Below are 14819 nucleotides of genomic sequence, written 5' to 3'. Positions count from 1 at the left end.
CAACAATGTCTTTTTTACAATATCCTTAATTTCTATACAATTCTCTAAAAGACATGTAATATGAAACGGATGAAGTATTATTTTAGACCATAAATTAAAAAAATTAAACCTCAATTCATAAATCATAAATCCTAAAAAATATATTCTAGACTTCTAATTTATAGATTGCAATCTTTAAAATATATTAAAAGTACTGTTTTTGTTAAATCTAAGCCGTATGATGATTTGAATATCTATATTAAGATTCTAATATTGAAAAATAAAGTTCAAATAAAAAAAAAACTCTATAAAATTAAAATTAAGTGAAAAATGAGATTGGTTTTTGAGTTGTGGTATGCATCTCCAACCATCTCATCTACTCCTAAATACTAAAATAATGCTACATATAGTCTATCTAAACTAATATTAGAGGGGACTACAAGGGGCAGAACCGCTGCTACTGGAGCCGGTGGCCGGGAAAATCCAAGAATAAAACTTTTTAGAATTGACCAAATTTTTTTGATTAAAAATTTTAAAAGTTCAAAAAGAAAGTGTATCGTGCAATAATCAACCGTTAATTTGATTCTTTATTTGATAGAAAGAAAGAAATAAAAAAAAGTAGTATGTTGCTGCCAGTTTGAAAGGATTAAAGATCACCGAAGTAATTTCTAAACCCAACGATTCAAGGGAAGCCCAGGGCTAGCTTCGACTCTGTTCACAAATCAATGACTTTTAAATTGACATTGTCAATTTGACCGTTGATAATTTCAAAATAGAAAATTCAAAAATTAAAAATTTGTTTAGTATCATATTTTACTTGGAACCATATTTTTTTTTTCAAAATCTTTGAGTTTTCTCTCTCTAAACGTTAACTTTCTCTCTCCTCACTAAATAACGCTTAAATGACCTTAAAAAATCATTTTGATACCGTTAACAGTAAAATTGGCAATTTCAATGAAAAATCCTCGATTTTGTAAACGTCGACAAACACAATCCTCGTTTTGACAACAAATAAATACACAAAGCTGAAAAATGAAAAAAATACACAAAGCGAAAAAAAAAGAAAAAAATGAAGAAAAAACAAAGTCCTTATTTAAATTAAAGTTTTTTATTATCACATCCAAATATTTTATTTTCCAAAATCATTATTTTTTAAAACTTTTTCTCTCTAATCATTTACTTTCTCCCTACTCACCGAACAACATCTAAATGATCTCAAAATTAAAAAGTTGAAGAATTAAAGTTGTTTAGAAAATCATCAATTCCTAAATTTTTTCAATTTAAAAATCGTCACCTCTAATTTTTAAAAATTAGAAACGTAAAAACACCAATAATTTTCTAGCCGCCAAAAAAAAACTTCAATCTCCGTTTGGATAAAAAGAAACAATAAAAATGTAATAGTAAGATAATCCAAATCCTAATAATTTTTTTTTGCATTTATCAAGATTTAAAAAATTCATATGATGGTTTTTTCATCTATTTTAATTAAATAAACTAAGGATCAACCTTAACCTTAATTAGAAAACATCATGTGCACTTCGTTTCAATTTGTCTGCTGTATAAACAGATTATGCAACTAATTAATCTACCCCCTAATCACATTATTACTAATTAATCTAATTATTTTCCTAATTAACCATATATATCTTAATTATGCTTTTAATTATGATTCAGTTGCTATTGTTAAACGTAATTTTTCCATGTTTAATACAAAACCAAATATTTTATTTCCCAAAATCATTATTTCCCAGAAGGGTTTGCTAAGTTGAATACTGATGGCTCCTGCCTTAGCAATGGCAGAATTGCTGCTGGAGGAGTTCTTCGGAATGCTGGTGGCAATTGGATGGCGGGGTTTACCCATAACTTGGGGACGGGCTCCTCCTTTTTTGCGGAGCTCTGAGGTATCTTGTCAGGTATTAAACTCGCCATTCGCATGGGTGTTAAAAAGCTCTCGGTGGAATCTGATAATCTGGAGGCTATTAACAGGATTTCAGATAGCCAGACTGTTTGTCTGAAGAGCCAGAATCTCATCAAAGCTATTTTGAGGCTTCGTCCTGCCTTTGAGTATCTTAATTTCTCCCATATTTTTAGGGAGCAAAACCGCGTGGCGGATCGCTTAGCAGCTGCTGGGCATGGGAGAATGTTAGGTGTTTCTACCCTCTCTGTTCCTCCTCCTTTTCTTTTGCCTTCTCTCCTAGAGGATAGGATTGGGGTCAGCCTTCCTAGACTGATCCCGGTGTAGGTTTTTTGTTGGTTTTGTTTTTTTCCTTTCCTTTCTTACCAAAAAAAAAATTATTTTTTAAAAAAAAATTCTTTCTAAATATTTTCTCTCTCTACTTAGAGAATAACATCTAAATGATCCTAAAATTAAAAAAAAAAATTGAAGAATTAAAGTTACTTAGAAAATAATCCATTCTTAAATGTTTTCAATTTTAAGATCGTCACCTATCATAAAACACCAATCATTTTCTACCTGCGAAAAAAACTTCAATCCCCATTGTGAAATGCTAAATACCGCCTCCAAATTATTTATCACCGTCTCTATTTGGACTTTTTTGCCCTTTTCATAATTTTGATAAAAAAAACTGAAAATTCTCTCTTCAAAATCATAAACCCGAGCAACAATAATTGAAATTATGAAAATAATTGATACGTTGACAACCCGAACTCTTGAAATGGATGATTACAAGTCGAAAACATTAAAATTTACGTTTTTTTTTATCAACGAACTCATAAAAATAATATATAATTTTTTATGACGATTTCGTATTTTTCGACATAAAAAATTGGAGAAATTTGCACTTTTCGTCATAAAAAATTGAACATTTTAGTATTGTTCGTCACTAAATTTTTTACGATTTTGCACCGGCCAAATTTTGGCCTAAACGGATGCCGCATCCGTTTAGACCAAATTTTGGCCGATTCTCTCAAATTTTTTTTTTACCAGTTTTGAAAAAAATATAGAAAGGGCAAAATTATCCAAATATGGACGGTAATAAATAATTTGGGGCGATAAATAGCAACACCCATCTCTATTTGAGTTCAAACATCAAAAAACGAGAATAGTAAGATAATCCAAATCCTAATTTTTTTTTTTCATTTATCAAAGACTTAAAAAATTCATATGATGGTTTTTTCATCTGTTTTAATTAAATAAACCAAGGATTAACGTTAACCTTAATTAGAAAAAATCCTGTGCACTTTAGTATAATTAACCAGATTATGCAACTAATCACATCAGCTTACACGTCGCCGTTTTCTCCTCCTCCTCCTCCTCAGGTAACTCTTCACGACTCGCTTTCGTCATCGGCAGCCACAGCGTCAGCTCGGTCGAAACGTAGTCGTTATGGTTATCCGCCTCCTCATCTCGCTGTTCATACAGTGGGAACCCGGAGTAACTGACAGAAGACGGAGAAGGACTCAAACCACTAAACGACGCCGTCGCTAAGAGTTTCTTCTGCGGCGGCGGCGGCTGCAGTTCTTGTTCAAGTGCGCGTTCGGCCGATTGTTTCCTCTTCAGCGTCGAGTTCCAACGGTTTTTTATAGCGTTATCTGTACGGCCTTTCATAAGCCGCGATATCGTCGCCCATTTATTCCCGTACTTCGCCTGCGCGTTTACAATGATCTCATCTTCCTCCGGAGCGAAAGGACTGTGCTCTATCTCCGGCGAAAGCTGGTTACACCACCGAAAACGGCACGCTTTCCCAGATCTCCCCGGTATCAAGTCAGATATCAACCTCCAGTTCCTCGGTCCATGCTGTTTAATGTGTTGCTGCAGCAGCTGATCTTCGTCGGGGCTCCACGACAGCTTAACCCGATGATCGGAAAAGTTACTTTTCTCCATTGATGCAAGAAAAGCAAGAAGAAAACAATAGTGAAGTTTTATTTTATACTGAAATTTTATTTAATTTTCGTATTTTCCTATTTAAGGAAATGTTTTTATAACTTTTAATTGAAATTTAAATCATTAATTATTATTTTTAAAAGGAAATAATTATTTAGTTTAGCAAATTAACCAAAAAAAAAAAATATAATTCCTATATTTTCTACTGCTAACTTATAAAACAGAACTAATAAGGAAGAAATGCGAAAAATTAGATTAACTTATAAAAATGAGGTAAAAAGCATCATGAGGTCCCTGATTTTTCATTATTTGGTGCATTAACCTCTTGATCTTTCATTTAGACACATTGAGTCCCCGATCTTTCATTGTTTGGTGCATTAAACCCTCGATCTTTTATTTAGACATATTAAGCCATTGATGTATTAGGCCTTCCGCAAATCAATTCATATATAAGTGTATTAAGGGCTTGTTTGATTCAACTGTTATATAATAGATGTTGTTGTTGATGTTAGCTGTTTTCGGTTGTAATAAACTGTTTATTGTTGTTGTTGGCTGTTTGTTATTAGTTGTTTAATTATTAATGTATCGTAAAAATTATACTAAACTGTTGCTGTTAGTATTTAAAATGTATAATATTGACATGTTTTAAATTAATCAAAAAATATATTATAAAATAAAAAATATATTATACAAATTAATAAAAATAATTTAAATAAAAAATAAAAAATTTATTGTACGCAACAAAACCTTGTTTTCGATAATTATGTTCTAAAAATAAAAATAATATTAAAAAAGAAACACATTTTGTGGAAATAAGAAGGATAATTTTTTCAATAACAAATAACTGCAAACAACTGTTCATGAAAAGCTCTAAAAAAAGAGCTTTTCTTGACAAGCTCCAAAATGCTGCAGCGTTCAGAGAAAATGCTAAACGTTGCGGTTATATAAACCTACCCAAACAGGCCCTTAATACAGTCATATATGAATTGATTTACGAAAGGGCCTAATACAGCCATATATGATAGATCAATGGCTCAATGTGTCTAAATGAAAGATCGATGGCTTAATGCACCAAACAATGAAAGATCAGGAGATCAATGTGTCTAAAAAAAGATCGAGGGCATAATGCACCAAACAATAAAAGATCGGGGTCTCAGGATGCTTTTTACCTAAAAATAAAAAATGACAGAATTAGAGGAAAAAAAAAAGTCATTGGAATTGAAATTATTTAAAAATGTCACTTAACTTTTATTAATTTAGAAACCTTTTTAAAAATAATCCTAAAAACTTTAGTGACCATTCATGTAATTTACTTAAATATATTCCGAAAAATGGTTAAGGCTAGGGGGTGAGCAAACTAACCGTATCCGATGATCAAACCAATTACCGAATCAAAACCTTAGTTTGGTTTGGTTATTTTTACTCTTTAGCTTGGTTCGGTTCGGTTTTAATTATCGGTTCGATTATTCCATAAAAAAATTTCGATTTAACAGAAACTGAACCGAAATTTATATAAAAATGGGTTAAGGTGTAAATATACCCTTAACGTTTTGGTTCAGGAGCAATTTTACCCCAACGTCTAAAATGGTGTAATTTTACCCCTAACGTTGAAAGCCAAGAGCAATGTTACTCCTAACATTGATAAATTGGCTCAATTTCAGACAATATTATAAAACACAAATATTTTTGTTCCTTATTCTGCACCAACTGCATAACAATTCATTCTAAAAAAAAGATTTCATATTTTTTATAATTTAATAATAGAATTGGAGATTAATATTTACAAATTCGGTGTATTTTTTTTAAATTTTTTATCTAATTCGTACAAAAAGACAGTGTATTTTTTATTTATTTTTTTTCACATCCCAACATATGTTTGTGGGTTGTTACTGATAAAATGACGCACCTATGAAGTGTAGATGACAAGATTCATGACCGAGAAGACAGTTTGATAAATCATTTCTCAAATTGACCCAATTTATCAACATTAGGGGTAAAATTGCTATTGACCTCCAACGTTAGGAGTAAAATTACATCATATCATTTAAGACGTTAGGGGTAAAATTGCTCCTGATCCAAAATGTTAAGGGTATTTTTGCACCTTAACCCTATATAGATAAAAAAAAATCATAATCTTATATTCCGTAAACCCAAGTGTATGTATGTGTATTTAGCTTCGAATATACCAAATCAATGGTAACTGCAAATAAATTCAAATTCATAAAAAATTACAATATTTTTTCATAAACAGCAATATTTTCTTTGTATAAAAATTTATAATTTTAAACATTTAAATTAGAAATTTATATATTTCGGTTATTCGGTTGGTAACCGAACCAAAACAAAAAAATTCAGGTAATTAATATTTGGTTACCAATTTTATTCGGTTCAGTTTCTGAAATACATAACTTATTTCGGCTTCGTTAACCAAAAATTCGGTTCAGTTAGTAACTAAACCGAACCGATGCTCGCCCCTAGTTAAAGCGGAGCAAGAGGAAATTTCAAAAACATGAGCACGTTGCAAGGAAGGAGATGATTTAGGGATATGTACGTGTATATATGGAATTATGTATATGTTTTTAAGGACATTCATATGGGCTGAGTTTGAACTTTAATGTTTAAGTCCGAGTCCAGTTCGGCCTGAGCCTGTGCAAATTAATATCAGGCTGGACTGAGTTTGGATCGAGTGTTTTTACCTAAAAGTCCGTTTGACCCAGCACATGGACATATGTAGTTGTAAGGAAGGAAATGGTTTAGGGATTTATATGTGGATTTACGGAATTAGAACAACAGTTGAAGGAAATAAAATAGGATAATGGTCAAATTTTACCTCAACGTTTCAGTAAAATACAGTTTTGACTCTAATTTATTAAATGGTCTAAATATAATCTTAACGTTTCTAAGAAAGATTAGATATGTCCACATGTCCAGGTACCCATCCGGTCAGCCTTGCCTTGTGTCCCTTGGACCGAGTTTGGAGAATAAAAATTGATCCTAGGCCCAGCCTATCCCAGATCTACTAAAGCCCGCCTATTTAAAAAAGAGGCAAAAAGTAGCTCTGAAAAATGGAACCAAACGGGCACTAAGATCATTTATCCACACGTTACCGAAAATTTAAAAAAGAGGCAAAAAGTAGCTCTGAAAAATGGAACCAAACGGGCACTAAGATTATTTATCCACATGTTACCGAAAATTTAAAAAAGTTAGTTTGACTGTTATTTAACTTTCACATCATTCTAAACAAGTTTGCCTATTTAAAAAAGAGGCAAAAAGTAGCTCTGAAAAATGGAACCAAACGGGCACTAAGATCATTTATCCACACGTTACCGAAAATTAAAAAAAGTTAGTTTGACTGTTATTTAACTTTCACATCATTCTAAACAAGTTTGTCGATAAACTAAAGCAGTTTCGTACATTTTTGGTTGATTATTTGCAACTATATTAGCAACATAGTAAACGTTTTAGACAATTTGACAAAAAAAAAATTATGGTTAACTTATACGTGGCAGATAAGTTGTTAGCATTTTAACAGATTTTTTTTTTGTATGTACTAGTAACATATGACTGTCACATCATATGTAGAAGTCAATCATTTTCAATAGAGTAAATAATTTATTAGTCCCTTTCTTTTTAGCTAACGCAATGTTTAGTCCCCATATTTTGAAAAACACATTATAAAATCTCTATCTTTGTCAATATTATCCCCTTGGTCCTTCTGTCTAATTTTTGTTTAGCTTTTTAACCGTTATATTTGGCATAAATAGACAGCCAGAAAATAATAGAGTAACATGACCATTTTGTATCTACTATAGTTGTCCTGAAAGTTAAGATATGTTTGGTTAAAAATGAAAAAAAAATTAGACAAAATGATTAAATTATTAATATTGACAAAAGATAAGGATCTTATAATATGTTTTTCAGAATAAGGGGACTAAAGTGATTTTTTTTTCGGTCTAAAATAGCCAGAATAACTTTATTGGAAAAATAATTCAATAACTTTATTACAATAAAATGAAGTTCCGTAACTTTTCTGAACCTAACTCTAAACTTCAATGACCATCCATGTAATTAACCTGTGAATTTTTTCCTCTTATTCTGTTATTTATTGCTTACATTTTTTTGGGAATTTTATTGCTCAATCTAATTTTTCGCATTGTCTTCCTTGTTATGTTTTCTTTTATTAGGCATAATCTCCGTTTGGCTCTCGGAACTAAAATTTAAAAGTCAATTAGAACCTTAAACTATCAAAATTATCAATCAAACTCCTTAATTAATAAAAAAAAATCATCAATTGAGTCTATATTCTAAACAAAAATCTTCAAGTGAGGCCTCATCGAAAATCATATGGTTGAACAGTTCAGACCCTCTTTCCCAAACTCATTTTGAACCAACAAAGAGATTATTACAGTCTATATGAAATAGTCACAGTTTCTGATTTTAGGATAAAATGTGGATCTAATTAATGATTTTTGTTTAATTTAGGGACTTAATTAATGATTTTGATAGTTCAAGGTCTTAATTGAGTTTGAAACTTTAGTTTAGGGATCGAAATAGATGTAATGCCCTTTTATTAACATTAGAAAATGTAAAAAATGTACTTTTTTTTTGCTTAATTTTCTAAACTAATTAATTACTGGTGTCCGTTATAGTTACTTTGTTTTTTACAAAGTACCCTTACTTGATACTCATATTCACCATTGAATGAATTTTATGTTCCATCATCCAATGGTGAAAACATATTAAATAACGGTACTTTATAAAAAACAAAGTAACCATAGCGGGCACCATTAATTACTCCCTTTTCAAAAGATAATAATTAATTGAGAGAGATAGCGCATTTAAAACCTAATTTTATATGATTTAAATTTCCCTAAAATTTATTAAAAAACTTTATTAACAGTTAACTAAAGAAAAAAATTTAACAAATAAATTATCATAAAGAAACATATGTAAACTAAGGCCTTGTTTGATAACTCGCTTAATGACTTAAATTAAAATAGTAAGTACTTATTTAATTTAAGTGCGTTTGATAACAATTATTTCTCCACCACTTAAATTAATAAATTAAGTTAAAAACCACTTACTTTGGTAAAGTCAAAATATTTAACTTAACATTTTAAGTTAAATATTATCAACTAATATTTTTATAATAATTATATCACTCAATATTTTCGGCACTTATAGTATTCAGTACTTATTTTTTCAACACTTAATTTTCAGTTTTATCAAACATCACCTAATAGAAACTAACAGAGGAGTAAAGTTTTTTTTCTATTTACAATTAGAAACTGACTTTTAACGGTTGATAATTTCAAAATAGAAAATTACATTTTATTTGGAACCATTTTTTTTTTCAAAATCATCATTTTTGAATTTTCTCTATTTAAATGTTAACTTTCTCTCTCCTTACTAAATAATGCTTAAATAACCTTAAAACTAAAAAGTCGAATAATTAAAGTTATTTAAAAAATGATCATTAAAAAAATCATTTTGATATCGTTAACAGTAAAATTGGCAATTTCAATAAAAAAATCATCGATTTTGTAATCTCGACAAATACAGTTCTCGTTTTGACAACAAATAAATTATGTAAACTAATAGAAATAAAAACGTTGAATACTCAACAAAGCTGAAAAATGGAAAAATACAAAAAGCTACAAAAAAGAAAAATAAGGCTTAATACATCATTTACCCCTGAACTTGTCCAAAATGGTTGATTGGCCCTCTGAACTTTTAAATTGTTCGATAGCCCCTTAAACTTGCATAAAATATTCAGTTAGCCCCCTAAGCTTACGTAAAACGTAATCAATTGATCACTCGACTGCAAAAAAGTAAGTTAAATGCAAAAGATGTGTAACACGTGTCTTAAAATGTTATTACATAATTCAAGAATAGAGTAAAAATGAAGTTATTACTTGCTCAACTATAAATCTTGTATTCTCTAATATTACAACCGCAATACCCCGATCTTGATTGTTTTACTTTTTTAAGACGCGTGCAATACATTTTCCGCATTTAGCTTACTTTTTTTTGCAACCGAGTGATCAATTGATTACGTTTTACGCAAATTCATTGGGCTAACTGAATATTTTATACAAGTTCAAGGGGCTATCGGGACACTTTGAAAGTTCAGGGAACCAATCAACTATTTTGGACAAGTTCAAGAAGCAAATGATGTATTAAGCCGAAAAATAAATAAAGAAAAGCACATGTTAGTATGAATTGTTTTAAATGGGATATTAATTTATTTAGCGGGAGAAAAAACAAAGTCCTTAAAAAAAAAAAAAAAGGGCGGCCCGGTCGCATTACGCGTCCCCGCTGAGCGAGGGTCCGGGGAGGGGTCCCACCACAAGGGTATATTGGGGGCAAGCCTTCCCTTGCCAATTTAATTGGCAAGAGGCCGCTCCTAAGACTCGAACCCGTGACCTCTGGTCACACGACAACAACGTTTTTACCGTTGCGCCAAGGCTCGCCCTCATTAAACAAAGTCCTTATTTAAATTAAATTTTTTTATATCATGTTCAAATATTTTATTTTCCAAAATCATTACTTTTCAGAATTTTTCTCTCTAAACATTTACTTTCTATCTACTCATTAAACAACACCTAAATAATCTCGAAATTAAAAAATTGAAGAATTAAAATTATGTAAAAAATCATCAATTCTTGATTTTTTTTCAATTTTAAAATCGTCATATGTCATTTTTAAAAATTAGAAACGTAAAAAACATCAATCATCCGCAAAAGAAACTTCAATCTCTATTTGGATAAAAAAAAACAATAAACATGTAATGGTAAGAAAAAATTCATATTTCTACCAAAAAAAAAGAAAAAATTCATATGATGGTTTTTTCATCTATTTTAATTAAATAAACTAAGGATTAATCTTAACCTTAATTAGAAAAAATCCTGTGCACTTCATTTCAATTTGTCTGTACTATAAGCAGATTATGCAACTGATAGGATTCACATTACTAATTAAACTAATTGTTTTCCTAATTAACCATATATATTTTTTTTTTTTGAAACAATTAACCATATATATCTTAATTATGCTTTTAATTATGATTCAATTGCTATTGTTAAACGTAATTTCTCCATGTTTAATTAAACCAAATATTTTATTTTTCAAAATCATTATTTTTTTAAAAACGTTCTCTCTAAACAGTTACTTTCTCTCTATTAAGCCAATAACATCTCAAGAATCTCAAAATTAAAAAACGAAGAATTAAAGTTACTTAAAAAATCATCGATTCTTAAATTTTTTCAATTTTAAAATCATCACCTACCATTAAACACCAATCATATTCTACCCGCGAAAAAACTTCAATCTCCATTTGAGTTCAAACATCGAAAAACGAGAATAGTAATATAATCCAAATCCTATTGTTTTTTTTTTCATTTATCAAAGATTTAAAAAAATTCATATGATATGATGGTTTTTTTCATTTGTTTTAATTAAATAAACCAAGTTAAAAAAAATCCTGTGCAGTTTAGTATAACCTTAATTAGAAAAATTTCCTCAACGTCGCCGTTTTCTCGTCCTCCTCCTCAGGTAACTCTTCACGACTCGCTTTCTTCATCGGCAGCCACAGCGTCAGCTCGGTCGAAACGTCGTCGTTATGGTTATCCGCCTCCTCATCTCGCTGTTCATACAGTGGGAACCCGGAGTAAGTCACAGAAGACGGAGAAGGACGAAACGACGCCGTCGCTGAGAGTTTCTTCTCCGGCGGCGGCTGCAGTTCTTGTTCAAGTGCGAGTCCGGCCGACTGTTTCCTCTTCAGCGTCGAGTGCCAACGGTTCTTTATAGCGTTATCTGTACGGCCTTTCAGAAGCCGTGATATCGTCGCCCATTTATTGCCGTACTGTGCGTGCGCGTTTACGATGATCTCGTCTTCCTCCGGAGCGAAAGGACTGTGCTCTATCTCCGGCGAAAGCTGGTTACACCACCGCAGACGGCACGCTTTTCGCGATCTCCCCGGTATCAAGTCGGATATCAACCTCCAGTTCCTCGGTCCATGCTGTTTAAGGTGTTGCAGCAGCAGCCGATCTTCGTCGGGGCTCCACGACAACTTAACCCGATGATCGGAAAAGGAACTGTTCTCCATTGATGCAAGGAAAGCAAGAAGAAAACAATTAGGTTTATTTTGTATATATAGTGAAATTTTATTTTATTTTCTTATTTTCATATTTATTTTCTTAAGGAAATGTTTTTATAATTTTTATTATTAATTATTATTTTTAAAAGGAAATAATTATTTAATTTAGCAAATTAACCAAAAAAATACAATTCCCATATTTTCTACTGCTAACTTATAAAAACAGAACTAATAAGGAAGACATGCGAAAAATTAGATTAACTAATAAAAATAAAAGGGGTAAAAATACAAAATTACCCTTAACATTTTGGGTCAGGAACAATTTTATCCCTAATGCTGATAATTTGGGTAAATTTCAGACACTATTATAGAACACAATCATTTTTGTTTTTTATTTTGCACCAATTGTCAATTCGTTCTAAAAAAAGATTTCATGTTTTTTGTAATTTAATAATAAAATTGGGGATTAATATTTATAAATTCGGTAAATTTTTTGATTTTTTTTTTGTCTAATTCGTATAAAAGACAATATTGTTTTTCACATCCCAACATATGTTTGTGATTTGTTACTCATAAAATGACGCACATGTGAAGTGTAGATGACAAGATTCATGACCGAGAAGACATTTTGATGAATTATTTCTTAAACTGATCCAAATTATCAAGGGGAATTTAGAGAGAAATTCACATTTTAAAAATTATTTACAAGTTTGTAAAAAAAATTATGAATTATGTCAATCCAAATAATCCTTGGCAATTACCATTTTTTTACGCCATTTCACCAACTAACTCTCTTACAGAATTTGACATTTGCAAGATAAAAACTTATATTTTTAATATATTACTAATTAAAATATCAATGTTGATTAAATAATAAATATTATTATAATTATGAATTTTATGTAAACAACCCCAATTATCAACGTTAGAGGTAAAACTGCTCTTGGGTAAAAAAGTTAAGGGTAAAATTGCATCATTTTAAAAATAATCCTAAAAACTTTAGTGACCATTGATGTAATTTACTTAAATATATATATATATTCCGAATAATTGTTAAGGCTAGAGGTGAGCAAACTAACCGGTAACCGATCACTGAATCAAAACCTTAGTTTGGTTTGGTTATTTTGACTCTTTAATTCGGTTCGATTCAATTTTAATTTTGGAGAAGTTTGATAATCAGTTATCAGTTCGATTATTCCATAAAAAAATATTGATTTAACTGAAACTGAACCGAAATTTATATAAAAATAAAAAAACCATAATCTTATTTTATATTCCGTAAACCCCAAGTGTATGTATGTTATGTGTATTTAGCTTTGAATATACCAATGGTAACTTCAAATAAATTCAAATTTATAAAAAAATTACAATATCTTTTCATAAACAGCAATATTTTCTTGTCTACAAATTTATAATTTTAAACATTTAAATTAAATATTTACATATTTCGGTTATTCGGTTGGTAACCAAACCAAAACAAAAAAAATTCAGGTAATTAATATTCGGTTACCAATTCTATTCGGTTCAGTTTCTGAAATATTCGGCTCCGTTAACCAAAAATTCGGTTCAGTTAGTAACTAAACCGAACCGATGCTCACTCCTAGTTAAGGCGAAGCAAGAACAGATTTAAAAAATATGAGCATGTTGTGAGGAAGGAGATGATTTAGGGATTTATACGTGGATATAGGGAATTAGAACAACGATTGAAGTAAGGGAATAAAATGGTATAGTGGACAAATTTGACCCCAATATTTTTAGATATATTATGCCAATGTTAGTTAGTTAGGGGTAAAATTGTACTATTTTAAACGTTATGGATAAAATTGTTCTACTGTAAACGTTATGAGCATTTTTGGATATTATCCCATAAATTATATAAAGAAACATTCAATGAATACTACTATACCATAATAGGAACGTCTGTCTTTCCGACATCGAATTTTATTATTCTAAATAATAAAAGAGAATCCAAAAACATATGTAAGAAAGCATAATTAAACCCTTGAACTTCATTTGTTCTAAGGATTAAGCCCTTGATTAATTATTTTTCCACATTGAGCGTCTAATCATTGATTCCATTATGGATTTAACCCTTATTTAAATTTTCTGTCGAGTTTGGGCCGACACGCAACATTAGGACGATTCAACTTATTGACATTGACAAATAAAATAAGGAGTTTATTGACTAGGATAGATAGAGAGTAAAAAGTAACAATAAATTATAAAAATTAATTTCCAGTAAATTCTTCCAAACTCGATCTTCTCCTCTTTCATTTTGTGATTTTCAGTATTAGAATCGTTAAATCGATCTTCTTCTAAACGGTGATTCCCGCGGAGAATGGGGAACGTGTCTAATATTTTTGGAACTTCTGTAAATGGATGGGGATAATTTTGTTCCTGTTTAACTAGCAGGGACGGGGATGAGGAGTCCCCGACTAGTCAGGAACAGGGATTTATAAAATTCTTTTAAATAACTTAATTTTTAAACTAAATTTTAATTTATGAAATTTTTTAAAAATACTAAAAATAAAAAAAATGTGTAAAAAACTATAATTTTTTAGAAATTAACGTTGAATTTATAGAAAATTAAATATGTCGACTCTTTTTATATAAGACATTTTTAATTTTTTATATAATACACCAAAACAACGATGTTTTAATATGCTGGAGGCTTTTTTACCTAGCTTGAACATGCTGGACTTTAAAAAATTATTTTCCAACCACTCGGTTATATAGATGTATGTTTCCACCACTGACTATCATGTCACTGTTAAAGTGATTTTTTTACTGTTCATCAGAATGATTTTTTTTATTGAAATTAAAAAAAAATCAATATTAATTATCAAAAAAAAATATAAATAAATATTCTCTTTCTTATTTGTTCTGTTTTCTTTTATT

Source organism: Euphorbia lathyris, chromosome 2, assembly GCF_963576675.1.
Source record: "Euphorbia lathyris chromosome 2, ddEupLath1.1, whole genome shotgun sequence".
In the NCBI taxonomy this organism is placed as follows: Eukaryota; Viridiplantae; Streptophyta; class Magnoliopsida; order Malpighiales; family Euphorbiaceae; genus Euphorbia; species Euphorbia lathyris.
Note: the sequence above shows the minus strand (reverse complement) of the source record.